The sequence below is a fragment of the Beta vulgaris genome, chromosome 8 (assembly GCF_026745355.1).
Source record: "Beta vulgaris subsp. vulgaris cultivar EL10 chromosome 8, EL10.2, whole genome shotgun sequence".
In the NCBI taxonomy this organism is placed as follows: Eukaryota; Viridiplantae; Streptophyta; class Magnoliopsida; order Caryophyllales; family Amaranthaceae; genus Beta; species Beta vulgaris.
This window is the reverse complement of record NC_079209.1, coordinates 30,906,112-30,922,617: the sequence shown is the minus strand read 5'-3', so window position 1 is coordinate 30,922,617 and position 16,506 is coordinate 30,906,112. Positions and strand designations below refer to the sequence as shown.

The following is a 16,506-nucleotide window of genomic DNA, read 5'->3' as shown; positions in this document are numbered from 1 at the left end:
TAACATATATGCTTAGAGGGGAAGGAGAAAAAGCATGACAGGAAGACAACACAGTAACAATAACAATAACAATCAAACAATAACATATATGCTCATTACCATTGCCAACATTCAATATTTTCTGCTAAAGGGACACATTAAGGGATTGTTTTTGGTATTTCAAATCGCAAATTCCCACAGTTTTTTTTCACTAAAGATACGAATAACATTAGGGGTAAACATTTTCTTATCTTTCAACAAATTTAAGGTATAGGAATCATTGAAAAATTTCAGTTGGTCCAATCTCTTATGGATATGCTGACTAGTAAAGTAAGAAGCTACCTCAATTTGCAACGCATCCTAAGTCATGTTAGGAACTACATAGTTTTTGTTGGCATGTTAAAAAACTATGTCATTAAAGGATCTTGCATTAATGCATACATAGAATCCTTCTATCCTAATTTACTAGCTCAAAGTGATTCCTTGACAGTTTATTCACCCGATAACCCAGGCTCCGCCAGTTATAAATATCACAACCGACTTCTTTCCTTCAAAATCTATTATATTATACACTTGCAGAACAATTTTCCCCCACCCACAAAAGAAGTGTCAAAATCTTCAACTAAAACCCATAATCAAAAACGAAAAAAAACCCATAAAATCAAATTAAAATCTACCTGCACAAATATACCTCCAATAGTAGCGTCCATTAGAGGAGATGATAGCGGCGACAGTGAAGTGCGAGGCTCCGAAGAATGTTAACTGAGAGAGAGAAGAGAATTGTGCGAGTAATGATGAACACTTTTCGTTTTTCTTTTCTATTTCTGGATTTCATCTTTCTCTTCATTCTTCTCTTGAATTTCCTCTTTATTCTGCTTTGGTTTTAGAGAATCACTCACTCAGAACATGCTTAATACAATTCCAATACGAGGACTCCGGTGGTGCAGGATGATACGAGGAGAGAGGGAGAGATAAAGGGGTGAAAGAGAGGAGATGGGAGGCAAGAGAGAGAATACGAGGCATCACTTTGGATACGCGGGTAATATGAGGGAAAAGTAAGTGAGTTTAGGGTACAAAGATTTTTAAAAGGCTTAAGGGCTGCGATTAGCCCAAAAACGCAACCCTTTGTATAGACGAAGGCCTGCGTTTTTAGGCTAACCGGATCCCTTTGCCCTTCAGTTAAAACGCTTCGGTTTTTAGGCTAACCACAACCCTTCACTTTTAACGGATGCGTTTTTCAAAAAATACAACCCTTGCACCGTAGCTCTTGCGGTTTTTTCAACTTGTGTGAGCTACCAAATACCATATTACTTGCAAAACTTAGGACAATATCCCAACTAAATTCCTAAAATTGCTTGTTCCAAGTGATGGTGCATGCACCAATATGAATATACCCCATGCCCGACATAATCAAAGTTGAATGTTGGCTTAGACAAACCAAACAACTTTATTCACTGAAAGAAATATTGGGGATAAATTTAACAAAGGACTTGTGTAACTCAACATTTGGCCCAAAATGTCGCATAATCTATTGATGACTAAATCGACCGTCTGACACGCAGTAGTTTTGATCTCAAAGAATAAGAGGGCGTCGTCTGCAAATTGCCCCCTAATTACTGGAAAACCTTTCAATTGTTTAACATTAGTAAAAATTGAATTCATTCTCGATAGGATGTCCATACTAAATAAGAACATGTGTGGGGACATAGTGTCCCCCTATCGTAAACCGCATATCGGAGTAAACGGTTGGGTAGCAGAACCGTTGATCAAAATTTTGATAGATACTGTAGACATACACTGGTAAACCGGCTGGATCTACTGCGGTGGAAACCCATATGCGTTGAGAATCTTCAGGATGCATTCAAGCAGCTTTTGAGAATGGATTCCAAGCCGAACATAGGCTCTTATCTGGGAGCTCCTATTGATATCCTAGATACAAAAGCAAAGCATTTCACCTATCTACCAATTATGATTCTTCTACAATCACATCATGGAATAATTGTAAATTGGGTTAATCTAGTAAGCTCATCATCATTAGCTCTATTTTGGTTTCCTCCCTTAATCATGTCCTATTTTTGAATCTGCCAGCTATGATCAACAACAAAATAGACTCTATGATTACCCGATTCTTTTGGTCAAAAGAGGTTAATAAAGGTCTTTATTTGTGTAAATGACAGAAAGTGCAGCAGCCAAAATATTTAGGTGGGTTGGGTGTCCGGAATATAGCACTCTTCAATCAGGCTCTCCTGATGAAAAAATTCTGGAGGATTCATGAACATCCTCAGCTTATTCTCGGGCAGATAATGAGTTATAAACATTCTTCGAGACTGCCCCTTCGCCAAATGAAATTAAATATATCTTGGAGCCTCAAATGTTTAAAAGAGGCAGAAAAGCTCCTTGATTAGAATTGTGCTTGGAAGATAGGAAATGGACATCTTATTACAATAACGAATATGAAATGGGTTAGTGGTGAACCGCTAGTTTATAGGGACCGCATCCCAAAACCAGAGATTGGGAACAACAAAGTCCAAGAGCTTATTCTTCCGGATAAAAAATGGAACATTTCCAAAATACATTACCTAGTTCACTCATGCTTCGGCTCCCAGCATTAAGAGTATGGAGCTCTAGAGTAGCAGTTCTGTGAAAGATTTGCAATACTGGAAATCCACGACATCCGGTGAGTACTCCACTAAATCCGGATATGCTTTCCTTTTAATGCACCAACAAAAGGAAATTTGTAGCGTGATTGCTCTTCCTAATATGAAAATATTTGGTATCATTTGGAGTCAGAACATCATGCCAAAATGGAAATTATTGCTTTGGAAATTATGGAATAATACTATAGCCACAAAGGCCTATCTTCTTTGACAAGATATTGGCCAGGATGCGATATGCCCAATCTATAAAGTGGCGACTGAGGATACACAACATTTATTCAAAATATGTCCATTGGCCATAGGAGCCTGGATCACCAGTGACTTGACCATCAACTCTCAGCAAATGGCCATATACCTTTTCGACAATGGCTCACAGATTGGTTAGTTTATCTCAACAAATTAGACGGACTAGATAGTGATCATATCCCAATATTTGTAGCCACCCTTTCGGGCATCTGGAGGATGCACAATTAGGTAGTCTTCTGCCAAACACATGGGAACCTTCTTGAGATTAAGTATCAGGAAACCACCTCACTATAAGAACATCATATTTTTGTTAAGGGTCAAACGTTGACTCGGCGAACGGTGGACGACCACAAATTTCGCCCGGGTTCGTAGTTGTAAATATTGGGAATCACCGACATGCGGCTAAGATTATAATACAAATAGATGGTTCGCGGAGTAAAACTTCTAACAAAGATTGTGCAGCACGGATCATTTCCCAAGCTCCTTCAAACCAAGGAAAGGGAGAAGTGGTGTTGCTTCATGCTAACAACACACTCTTAGGAACAAAATAGTTTGTTTGGCATATTAAAAAACTATGTCATCAATGGAGCTTGCAACATACATAGAATTCTTCTAGCTCAAAGTGATTCCTTGATAGTTTATTCACCCGATAACTCAGGCTCCGCCAGTTACAAATATCACAACCGACTTCTTTCCTTCAAAATCTATTATATTATACACTTGCAGAACAAATTTCCCCCCACCCACAAAAGGAGTATCAAAATCTTCAACTAAAACCCATAATTAAAAACGAAAAAAAACCCATAAAATCAAGTTAAGATCTACCTGCACAAAAATGCCTCCAATAGTAGCGGCCAGTGGAGGAGATGACAGCGGCGACAGTGAAGTGCGAGGCTCCGGCGAACGTTAACTGAGACAGAGAAGAGCATTGTGCGAGTAATGATAACATTTTTCGTTTTTCTTTTCTGTTTCTGGGTTTCATCTTTCTCTTCATTCTTCTCTCGAATTTCCTCTTTCTTCTACTTTGGTTTTGGAGAATCACTCACTCAGAACATGCTTAATATAATTCCAATACGAGGACTCCGATGGTGCGGGATGATACGAGTAGAGATGGAGAAATGAGGGGGCGAAAGAGAGGAGATGGGAGGCGAGAAAGAGAATACGAGGCATCACTTTGGATATGCGGGGTATACGAGGGGAAAGGAAGCGAGTTTAGGGTAAAAGGATTTTTTTAAAGGCCTAAGGGTTGTGGTTAGCCCAAGAATGTAGCCCTTTGTAAATACGAAAGGCTGCGTTTTTGGGCTAATCACAACCCTTCACTTAGGGAGTGTTTGGTTCATATGATTTTGGTATGAGGTATGGGTTTAGAATGAGCAAAACCCATACCTAGTGTTTGTTTAATAATTTTATAGATTTAAAACCCATACTTCAAACCCATATGGTATGGGGTTTAGACACCCAAGGGGGGAGGTGGGTTTGACTCATACCAATACCTCTAGGTATTAAATAGAAGAAAAAATTCCATTCCCAAATAAAGCCAAACACATGGTATTAGGTATCAAGTTCCAAACCTACCACCTTGATTTCATTCCTGATTCCAAACCCATACCACTATGTGAACCAAACGCCCCCTTAAAGGGATTCAGTTTTTAGGCTATCCACAACCCTTCACTATTAAGGGCTGTGATTTTCAAAAAACGCAACCCTTGCACCGTAGCCCTTGCATTTTTTCTCCACTAGTGCAAGCTACCAAATACCATATTACTTGCAAAACTTAGGATAATATCCCAACTAAATTCCTGAAATCGCTTGTTTGTAGTGATGGTGCGTGCACCAATATGAATATACCCCATGCCTGACATAAGCAAAGTTGGATTAGATAAACCAAACAACTTTATTCACTAAAATAAATATTGGGGGATAAATTTAACAAAGGACTTGTGTAAAATCAACATTTGGCCCAAAATGGCGCATAATGTATTTGATGACTGAATCGACCGTCTCACATGCAGTAGTATTGATCGCAAAGAATAAGAGGGCATCGTCTGCAAAGAAGAGATGCGACACTGATTGCCCCCTTACTTACTGGAAAACCTTTAAATTGTTTAACATCAGTAAACATTTAATTCATTCTCGATAGGATGTCCATACTAAATAAGAACAGGTGTGGGGACATAGTGTCCCATGTCGTAAACCGCATTCCGGAGTAAAGGGTTGGATAACAGAACCGTTGATCAAAATTTAAAAGATACTGTAGAGATACACTGATGAACCAGCTGGATCTATTGCGGTGGAAACCCATATGCGTTGAGAATCTTCAGGATGCATTCAAGAAGCTTTTGACAATGGATTCCAAGCCGAACATGGGCTCTTATCTGGGAGCTCCTGTTGATATCCTAGATACAAAAGCAAAGCATTATATCTTCTGAATATGATTTCTTCTAAGATAGCATCGTAGAATAATTCAAAATTGGGTCAATCTAGCAAGCTCATCATCATTAACTCTATTCTGGTTGCCTCCCTTAATCATGTCCTATTTATTTTTAAGCAGCCAGCTAGGATCAGCAACAATATAGACTCTATGAATACCCGATTCTTTTGGTCAACAGAGGTTAATAAAGGTCTTCATTTGTGTAAACAACAGAAAGTGCAGCAACCAAAAGGTTTGGGTGGGTTGGGTCTCCAGTTTATAGCACTCTTCAATCAGGCTCTCCTAATGAAAAAAGTCTGGAGGATTCATGAACATCGTCAACTTCTTCTCGGGTAGATCATGAGTTATAAACATTCTTCGAGAACACGCCTTCGCCAAATAAAATCAAATATATCTTGGAGCCTCAAAGGTTTAAAAGAGGCAATTTTTAGGGACCGCATCCCAAAACGAGAGATTGGGAACAACAAAGTCCAAGAGCTTATTCTTCCGGATCAACAATGGAACGTTTCCAAAATACATTACCTATTCACTCGTGCTCCGGCTCTCAGAATTAAGAGTATGGAGCTCTAAAGTAGCAGTTATGTGAAAGATTTGTAATAATGGAAATCCACGACATCGGGTGAGGACTCCACTGAATTCGAATATGCTTTCCTTTTAATGCACTAGGAAAATGAAATTTGTAGCGTGACTACTCTTCCTATTATGAAAATATTTTGTATCATTTGGAGTCAGAACATCATGCCAAAATGGAAATTATTCCTTTAGAAAATATGGAATAATACTATAGCCACAAAAGCCAATCTTCTTCGACGAGATATTGGCTAGGATGTGATATGCCCAATCTATAAGGTGGTGACTGAGGATACACAACACGTATTCAAAATATGTTCACTGGCCATAGGAGCCTAGATCAGGAGTGACTTGACCATCAACTCTCAGCAAAATGGACATATTCCTTTCTGACAATGGCTCACAGATTGGTTAGTTTATCTCAACAAATTGGACGGACTAGATTGTGATCGTATCCCAATATTTGTAGCCACCACCCTTTCGGGCATTGGAGGACTCACAATTGGGTAGTCTTCCGCCTAACACATGGCAACCTTCTTGAGATTAAGCAACTGACAACCAGCTCACTATAAGAACATCATATTTTTGTTCAGGGTCAAACGTTGACTCGGCAAATGGTGAACGGCCATAAATTTTCCCCCGGGTTTCTTGTTACAAATCTTGGGAGAATGGTGCTGCTTCATGCTAACATCACACTCTTAATAGAAGCCTTGTTGAAAATCAAACTTCAATTTAGGATTACTATAATTAGTTTACTTTTAATAACTTTTGTTTAAATTATATAAGAAAATTAGTTTAATCCTTTATTTGTTTAGTAAATCAGAAGTTATATATATGTAGAATTGTTATTTCATTGAAATAAGAAAGTAAAAGAAAAGAAAGAATAAGAGAGAAACAAAGAAAGGATAGACATAAGTGGGAGAAGTTTTATATTTGAAATATATATACAAGAGAAATATATTCTTGGGTTGTAACCCATTTCAGAGTCTCCTTAATACAATTCTTATAATTATTTGATTTAGCAATTTGTAAATTGTAACTCCTACATTAGGTACCAGAACCATGTTATTTTAAGTATTTCAAATTGTCTACCAACTTTGTTTAACCACCAGTATCCCAATTATCCAAAGACCAATATGAAGATTGGTGCATTAAAATGAAAGCACTACTTGGTTCCCAAGATTGTGGGATGCTGTTAGTGATGGTTTCAGAAAATCGTCTGATGAGGTAAAAGCCTCATATACACAAGCACAGAAGGACGAGTTAAAGGAAATTAGGAAGAAAGATCAAAAGGCATTGATTTTGATATATGCAGGATTAGATCGAAAGACATTTGTCAAGATTTCAAATGCTACCACTAGTAAATAAGTTTGGGATAATTTGACCAAAATATTCAAAGAAGTCGAGAAAGTTCGGAAAAATTCGCCTGCAAGCGTTATGAGGTGAATTCTAAGAAATAAAGATGACAGATAATGAGTCGATTTCAGATTATTTTTCTCGTCTACTTACAAATGTTAATCAACAAAAGTTGAATGGAGAAAAGATTGAAGACGTTAAGATTGTCGAGAAAATATTACGTCCTTGTAATAAAATCATATATTGCCAGCAATAGAAGAATAAAAAGACATTAAAACATTGTTTGTAGATGAGCTTATGCGATCACTTCAAGTGCATGAATAAAGAATTCTGAAGAATGATGGACGAGATTTAATCGAGCAAGCAATTGAATCAAAGTTGACATTTAATGAACAAAGAGGTAGAAATCAACGACGCGGTTTTCGAGGACGAGGTGGTAGAGGTCGTGATAAATACCAACCTCATGACCAAAATAATGAGAAACGCTTTGGCCGTGGAAGAGGGTCAAACAGAGGAGGAAGAAGTTTCAATGAATGTGGTAAAACAAAGGACATTCAATGCTATAATTGTCAAAAATATGGACATTATGCATCTGAGTGTTGGAACAAACAAAAAGATCAGGGAAATCATTTGAATTTTGCTAAATCGTCAAAAAACAATGAGGAAAGTCCTACATTGTTGCTAGCGCATGAAGAAGCTAGTAATCAACAAAACATGTGGTTTTTCGATTCTGGTGCGAGTAACCACATGTGTAGTAGAAGAGAATTTTTTATTAACTTTGATGAAAAGATTAAAGCTAATGTAAGTTTGGGAGATTCATCCAAACTACAAGTTGAAGGTAAAGGGAAAATACGAATATTTTTTAAAAATGGAAATGAAGAATTCATTTCTAATGTTTATTATATGCCTAATATGAAAAGTAACATCCTTAGTATTGGGTAACTTTTGGATATAGGATATGTTGTTCGTATGGAGGGTAATATTCTTCATCTGAAAGACAAAGGAGGAAGACTTATTGCTCAATCGAGATGGCGAAAAATGCATGTTTTCGCTGCAACTTAACACCAAGGTATAAAAGTGCTTTTATGATGTTGTAGAAAATGAGTCATGGAAATGGCATATACATTTTGGCATTTTCATTTCAATGGCCTAAAACTCTTGCAATCAAAGAACATGGTGCATGGATTGCCTACCATTGAATACCCAAAAAAAAAGGTATGTGAGTTTTGCACAATTGGGAAGCAAGCTAGACTTTTGTTCTAGAAGGGATTTTCTTGGAGAGCAAAATCACCCTTAGATTTGGTACATACAAATATATGTGGACCATTAGAAGTAGAATTGTTAGGAGGTAATCGTTATATTATTACCTTTATTGATGATTATAATAGGAAAGTATATATGGTTGTACATGTTCAAGGAGAAATCAGCTGCATTTGAAACATTCCTGCGATTCAATGCTCGAGTAAAGTTAGAAAGCGGATGTAAGTTGAAAACACTTAGATCTGACAGAGGGGGTGAATACACGTCAAATGCGTTCAAGGATTTTTGTAGAAATGCAGGAATTCGATAATAATTTACTGCCTCCTATACTCCACAACAAAATGAAATTGCGGAAAGAAAGAATCGAACAATTCTAGACATGACAAGAAGCATCTTGAAAGAGAGAGGATTATTGAAACAATTATGGGCAGAAGTTGTTGCATGGGCAACTTATATTCTAAATCGTTGCCCTACAAAAAGTGTGAAAAATGACTCCACAAGAAGCATGGAGTGGTGAGAAGCCTAATATTGAACATTTGCGAGTATTTAGGCGCATTGCTTATGCTCTAATACTTGAGGTAAGGAGGAAGAAGTTAGATGATCGATGTGAGAAGTGTATCTTCATTGGATATAGTTGACAATACAAAGCTTACAAACTCTACAACCCAATCACTGGAAAATTGATTGAGAGTAGAGTTGTAATATTTAGCGAAGGAGAATCATGGAAATGGAATAATCAAGGAAAAGAAGCGGAACATGTTCTATTTGAAGAATACAATAATAATAAGATTACACAAACGAGCTCCAAAAATAATCAACCCGTGACACCTTCATCCTAGATAAGAGACAATGAGCCAAACTTAACTACATCTGGAGGATCAACTTATAGTCAAGAAAACCTGTGAAAATGAGAAGCCTTAGAGATATCTACGAAGAGACAAATGAAGTTAACGAAGTTGATTTATTTTGTCTATATGCAGACCATGAACCCATAAATTTTGAAGAAGTTGTTGGAGATGAAGAATTCATATCTGCTATGAAAGCGGAGATCCACTTAATAGAGAAAAGTGATACATGGGAGCTGGCTACACTGCCAAAGGGCCAGAAGGCTATAGGTGTAAAATGGGTTTACAAGATCGATCAAAAGAGGTACAGATGGAAGCATCGATAAATACAAGGCAAAACTTGTAGCAAAAGGATACAAGCAAAAGTATGGTGTTGATTATGATGAAGTATTTGCTCCTGTAGCTCATTTAGATATTGTGAGAATGATGCTATCACTTGCGGGACATCACAGATGGAAGATATATCAACTTGATGTTAAGTCTGCATTTTTAAATGGAGTTTTAGAAAGAAGTTTATATAGAACAACCAGAAGGTTTTATAGGGGCAAGAAGATAAAGTGCATCGTTTGAAAAAGGCACTTTATGGGTTAACGCAAGCTCCTCGTGCATGGAACTCACGCATTGATGGATATTTAAATTACAGTGGTTTTGTTAAGTGCCCATATGAACATGCACTTTATGTGAAAAAGAAAGGTGATAATGCTCTTATAGTTTATTTATATGTCGATGATCTATTGTTCACGGGAAATAATCAAGATATGTTCGATAAATTCAAGGCAACAATGTTCAAGGAATTTGAAATGACTGACTGTGGTCTAATGAATTTCTTTCTTGGCATTGAAGTGACTCAGTGTGAAGATTGTATTTTTATTTCTCAAAAGAAGTATGCAAAAGAACTTCTTGAGAAATTTAAAAATGAACTCATGCAAACCTATGAGCACCCCTGTTTCAATGGGGACAAATATTACAAAGGTTGGAGATGGGAAATTGATTGATCCAACCTTGTACAAGAGGTTAGTCGGAAGTCTAAGATATTTAACCATAACCAGACCCCACATTGTATATGGAGTTGGGCTTGTGAGCAGATATACTGAGAACCCTAAAGAATCTCATTGGTGTACTACGAAAAGAATAATGAGGTATATTAAAGGTACATTAGATTTTGGAATGATTTATTATTATGCAGATGAAGCAAAACTGTTTGGATATTCTGATAGTGATTGGACTGGAGACCAAAATGAGAAGAGAAGCACAACAGAATATGTATTTTATTTTGGTTCAACTGCTTATACGTGGTGTTCTAAAAAACAACCCGTTGTAGCATTATCAAGTTATGAAGCAGAATACATAGGAGCTTCATCTGCTGTATGTGAAGCAATATGGTTAAGAAATCTCTTGCAGGATCTTGATCATATTCAAGATGGGCCGATTAAAATATATGTCGATAACATGTCAGCTATAAAACTTGCTAAAAATCCTGTACAACATGGAAGAAGCAAGCATATAGATATGAGGTTTCATTTTCTTCGACACCAAGTAAAGCAAGGCATGATCGTCCTCGAGTATTGTAATACCAGAGAGCAAATTGCGAATATATTTACGAAGCCATTGTCTCATGATACTTTCAGAAGATTAATTAAGGGAAATGCTTGGAATAACAATTAAAGCTTGAGGGGATGTGTTGAAAATCAAACTTCAATTTAGTATTACTATAATTAGTTTACTTTTAATAACTTTTGTTTAAATTAAATAATGGTTTAAAATGAGAGTTAGATTAATCCTTTTTTTGTTCAGTAAATCATAAGTATATATGTAGAATTGTTACTTCATTGAAATAAGAAAGTAGAAGAAAGAAAGAATAAGAGAGAAACAAAGAAAGGAGAGACATAAGTGGGAGAAGTTTTATATCTGAAAGATATATACACGAGAAATATAGTCTTGGGTTGTAACCCATTTCAGTGTCTCCTTAATATAATTCTAATAATTATTGAGTTAGAAATTTGTAAATTGTAACTCATACAAGCCCAAGTCTGTCTTCATACACTCCAATGGATCTGAAGACAACATTATGATCGGGTCTCCATCGTTACTGGTTGTGCCCAACTCGTCTAATACCTTGTTATCCAGAGGACCCTTGATATCCATACCCAAAACACAGTCATGGATATCAAACAGATTGCTCAATCCCTACATTGGTGCACTATTACTAAGGTGTCTCAGGAGCAAGTTTAACAAGCGCACGATCTAGCAACTTACTGAAGGATTTTGTCCTCGATCAAGTGTAATAAACTAAATAATATTAGGATAAGTTATGGAGATAATATATTCAATAATATTAGATGATCACAACGTTGTGCTAGAAGCTAATTGTGGTTTGTTGGACTAATATGATTAGGGTCAACTACTAATATCATTGAGTCCTATAAGGTCACACGAGTAATGACATTTGGATATTTACCCAAATCCATTTGTGAAATGGGTTGCACGGTTTGATGATGGATGGGAAGAGTTGTAACTCATGAGTTTATTAGGCTCATAATGTATGACATTATGAGGCAAAATAAAGCCTCATGAAACACCTCTTTTGTAACCACCTTATATATTGATATGGGGTTACAAAGGTGTACATACTTTTACAACTTCTAGAGTGAAAACTGATTTTTCCCTTAGTCTTTTCACACTCATTTTCGGCCCTCACCACAAAAGTAAGAGAGTGCTTTTCTCTCTTCCGTACTAGCATACGTGGTGATCCAAGTGTTGTTCGTGGACCAACATTAGAGGAACGACGCTTGACGTTCTAAGGTGATCTCCACCAGAAGTTTGGTGAAAAGAGGAACATACATCAAAGGTATAATTCTATACTAATGTCTGATTCATACTAATTTATGCAATGATCTTGGGATAGATGTACAAGTATTTGATACTTGATTTTCCGCATTATGCATCTAAGTTCCTACAGTGGTATCAGTTAGCCTATTGCATAGATTAATATGATCATGATGATGCATGTTTTATTTCATTTTTTAATTCAATTAAGGGAGGGCTTTATATATGAGTTTATTTGCAAGATTAATATTGTGATATTAATTGATTGGAAACATAAAAATTGGATTTTTATGTATATATAAATATATATTATACTCAAAATTGAAATCTCACATCACAAAATATCAGATTTTGTGTGTTAGTTTATGTTTTTTTTTTAAAAAACAAAATAATATGAACCCTAATTTTTTTCCCCAAATCAATTTGTTGTAACTTCCATTCACTTATGCACAAGGGTTGTTGATAATTGAAAGGGAAGGGGGAAGGACCGCCGGAAAGTCGCCGACGTGATGGTGGACCGCCGGACGTGGCCGCGTGTGGTGGCGCGGCGGGTTCGTGCGCGCTGGGCAGTTGTCTGCCGCGCGTCCTGCTGCGCAGCACAGCTGCCGCCGGTTCGGTGGTGGTCGCCGTGGCCAGGCGCCGGTGCTGCTGGTTTGGCCTTTGTCGCGGTGGAGGGCAGGCTGGGTGGCAGTGCATACTGCTGCCTTGGCAGCCTGTTTTTCTTTTTTTTTTTTTTTTTTGTTTTGTTGAGTATATTCCAATATTGCAAATTAATTAATTAATGGTGATTAATTTTTATTTAAGTCATAATTGAATTAAAATAATGAGCTTTAATTTTATTAGTTAATTATATGTGATAATTGACTAGTTAATTTTAAAGGGGTTACTAAGGAGTTAGTAACTACTTTATTATTATTTTTTTTATGATGTTAATTACATTTTAGGTTGTTAGTATTAATAGTTGATTAATTCTTCCATGCCTTTTATGTGGTTAGTCATCATGTTAAGTTTTTTTTTAATATGATTAAATTATATGTGGTGCCTACAATTGCTTTAATTTTTCTTTAAGTTTAATATGATTAAATTTGTTAGATTAATATTTTAAAGCCTTTGTGAGACGAAATTCTAATATGATTAAATTTTGTCTTAAGGTACCAACCATAGGATTTAATGTGTGATTAAATCTTCATGGTTTATTATGTTTTAAAGTTGTTAAAACATGATAATTTATTTTAATAGTTGATTAAAATGCATGTTTATATATGATATTATGAATGCATGCGGTGACTAGTATGGCCCAAAACTTGGATAGAAAATACGATCTGCGTATCGTTAATGTATTTTTGTAATCTAAATACGATCTACGCATCGTTGGTATTTTTGTAATATTTTAGTTTATAATTCCAAAAATATTTATTCAAGTATTAATAAGAAGAATGGTGATTCAATCTTATCCTATGAAGCACAAGGATGGAGATCCATGGTGATTCAACAAGGGAGCCTTAAAGAGTAGTCTTTAGGTTTAGGGGCTACTAGGATCACATTTTATTTTATGCATTTAAATATTGCTTTTAAATGCTTTCTAAGTTTATTATGCTTGTGATTTAATTATTTAAATGTTCACTAGTAATTAAATCAACATAATAATTTACTTAGGTCCCTTAAATAAAATATTGGGTTTTTCTATTCCAAATAAACACCTACTAAAACTTGATCGTTAGTAATAGGTTCTGCCAAAACAGAGTGTTACTTTCAATCTTGGGCTAAGTAGAGTAAATTTCCGAAATTTGCAAGTTTAGTTTGGTTTGGCCCAACAAAATCATCAAAAGGTTTTGGATTTTGTAGCAAAGTTATGGGTTTTGTGTTTGGGTGACATGCTCTGTCTAGGATTAGGAAGGCTCTCCCCAACGTTGTGGGTAACTTCCTTACCTGGGAGCGTAATCACCTTAGCAATCACCCATTAACTAAGAGTTACAATTGTTGTAATTAGTAAAGGAGTTTACTTACCTTTTAAACTTGGTTTTAAGTTGAGGCCAAAGTCCACTTATAAATCATGTTTGATAGGATCTTAGAACCACTTGATTCAAAAGGGGACACGTTAAAATTGGTCAAGTGCATAGCTTTTATTTTAAAGTGTTTAAAATTTGTTAAAAGCTATTATGATAAACATACTTATACTTTTTGCATCTTCTATGTAGATATCATGTCTGGTAACAACAATAATTCACCTTTTAACTTACGTTCAATCCTTGAGAAGGATAAATTGAACGGGAACAACTTCCTTGATTGGGAAAGGAATCTAAGAATTGTTCTTAGGTCCGAAGGTCGAGAGGATGTTCTTGAAACCCCGATCCCAGTTTTAACTACTACCTCTACTGATGCTGAAAAGAGGCCCATAAGGCCGTTGCAGAAAGGTCAGTAATTGTTACTTGCCTTATGCTAGCGGCTATGGAACCAAGCCTTCAAAAGAGGTTTGCAAGCTTGGATGCCTATAGCATTATCCGACAGTTGAAAACCATGTTTCAACAACAAGCTCGGATAGAGAGGTATGAAACTCACAAGGCTATTCTTGAGTGTTCGTTAGTTGAAGGCAAGCCGGTCGCCACTCATGTCTTCGAAATGATTGGTTATTTCGAAGCCATGGAGAGGTTGGGCTTTCCTTATAGCCAAGAGTTGGCTACTGACATCATTCTGCACTCACTTCATAAGGGGTTCAATACGTTTCGATTGAATTTCAATATGAATGGGGTGTCGAAAACCCTTGCTGAGTTACATGGGATGCTCATGACTGCCGAGCAAAACATCACTATTGCACCTAAGAAGGAAGTTCTTATGGTTCAAAAGGAAAAGGGTTTTAAGAAGGAATGGGCTGGCAAGAAAAAGCAAGATAAGGGCAAGCAAGTTGCCACTAAGACTGCTATTAAGCCACAGGCAAAGGCAAAGCCAAAGGTGGCCGCAAATGCCAAGTGCTTCTATTGTGATCAAATAGGTCATTGGAAGCGTAACTGCCCAAGTACTTGAAGGATAAGAAGTCTGGGGCTTCTTCTTCAGGTATCTATGTCATTGACATTAATTTAGCAACCTCTACTTCTTGGGTATTTGATACCGGTTGTGTTTCTCACATTACTTCGAATGTGCAGGGACTAAGAAGGAGTAGAACCTTGGCTAAAGGAGAGGTGGAACTGCGAGTTGGAAATGGTGCAAGAGTTGCCGCCGTTGCAGTTGGGACTTATAGTCTACCTTTGCCTTCTGGATTAATATTAGAGCTTAATAATTGTTATTACGTTCCTGCTATTACCAAAAACATTATTTCTATTCCTGTTTTGGATAATGAAGGGTTTTCATTTACAATTGAGAAAGGTTGTTTCTCTGTTTATTTGAATTCAATGTTTTATGCCACTGCTAAAAGTCTAATGGTCTATTTCCTAGACTTATACAAAGATGTCCTTAACATAGACAGCAAAAAAATAGATCAAGCGATACTAATCCTACTTACTTATGGCACTGTCGTTTAGGACACATAAACGCAAAACGCATTCAGAAGTTACATAAAGATGGACTTCTAACATCTTTTGACTTTGAGCCATTTGATGTGTGTGAATCATGTTTAATGGGTAAAATGACAAAGTCACCTTTTACTGGAAAGGGTGAAAGGGCCAGTGATCTATTGGGCCTAATACATACTGATGTATGTGGACCAATGAGCACAAAAGCTAGGGGAGGGTTTGGATACTTCATTACTTTTACGGACGATTTAAGTAGATATGGATATGTCTATTTAATGAAGCATAAGTCGGAATCATTTGAAAATTCAAAGAATTCCAAATGAAGTCCAAAACCAGCTTGGCAAAACAATCAAAGCACTGCGATCCGATCGTGGTGGTGAATATTTGAGCCAAGAGTTTATGATCACTTGAAGAGTTGTGGAATTCTTTCACAACTCACTCCGCCTGGAACACCTCAGTTGAATGGTGTTTCGAAAGGAGGAACCAACTCTACTTGATATGGTTCGGTCTATGATGAGTTTTGCTGATCTTCCAATATCCTTCTGGGGATATGCTCTCGAAACTGCTACTTTCACACTTAATAGAACTCCATCAAAGGCAGTAGATAAGACACCATATGAGATATGGAGTGGAAAAGTTCCAAACTTGTCTTTTCTACGTATTTGGGGATGTGAGGTTTATGTAAAGCGTTTACTTTCAGATAAACTCGCCCCTAAATCAGATAAGTGTTTCTTTGTGGGTTATCCCAAGGAAACCAAGGGCTATTACTTCTACAATCGCACTGAGGGCAAAGTGTTTGTTGCTCGTCGTGGTGTCTTTTTGGAAAAAGA

The 16,506-nt window shown here is 36.7% G+C and overlaps 1 long non-coding RNA gene across 1 annotated transcript; it reads left to right on the top strand.

Moving 5' to 3' along the window:
• The first annotated feature begins 14,561 nt into the window (after positions 1-14,561).
• Positions 14,562-15,546, top strand: LOC130589715 (uncharacterized). Its single transcript, XR_008967353.1, has 2 exons — positions 14,562-15,221; positions 15,311-15,546. It is a non-coding gene; the product is annotated as an uncharacterized LOC130589715 (long non-coding RNA).
• The last annotated feature ends 960 nt before the right edge of the window (positions 15,547-16,506 follow it).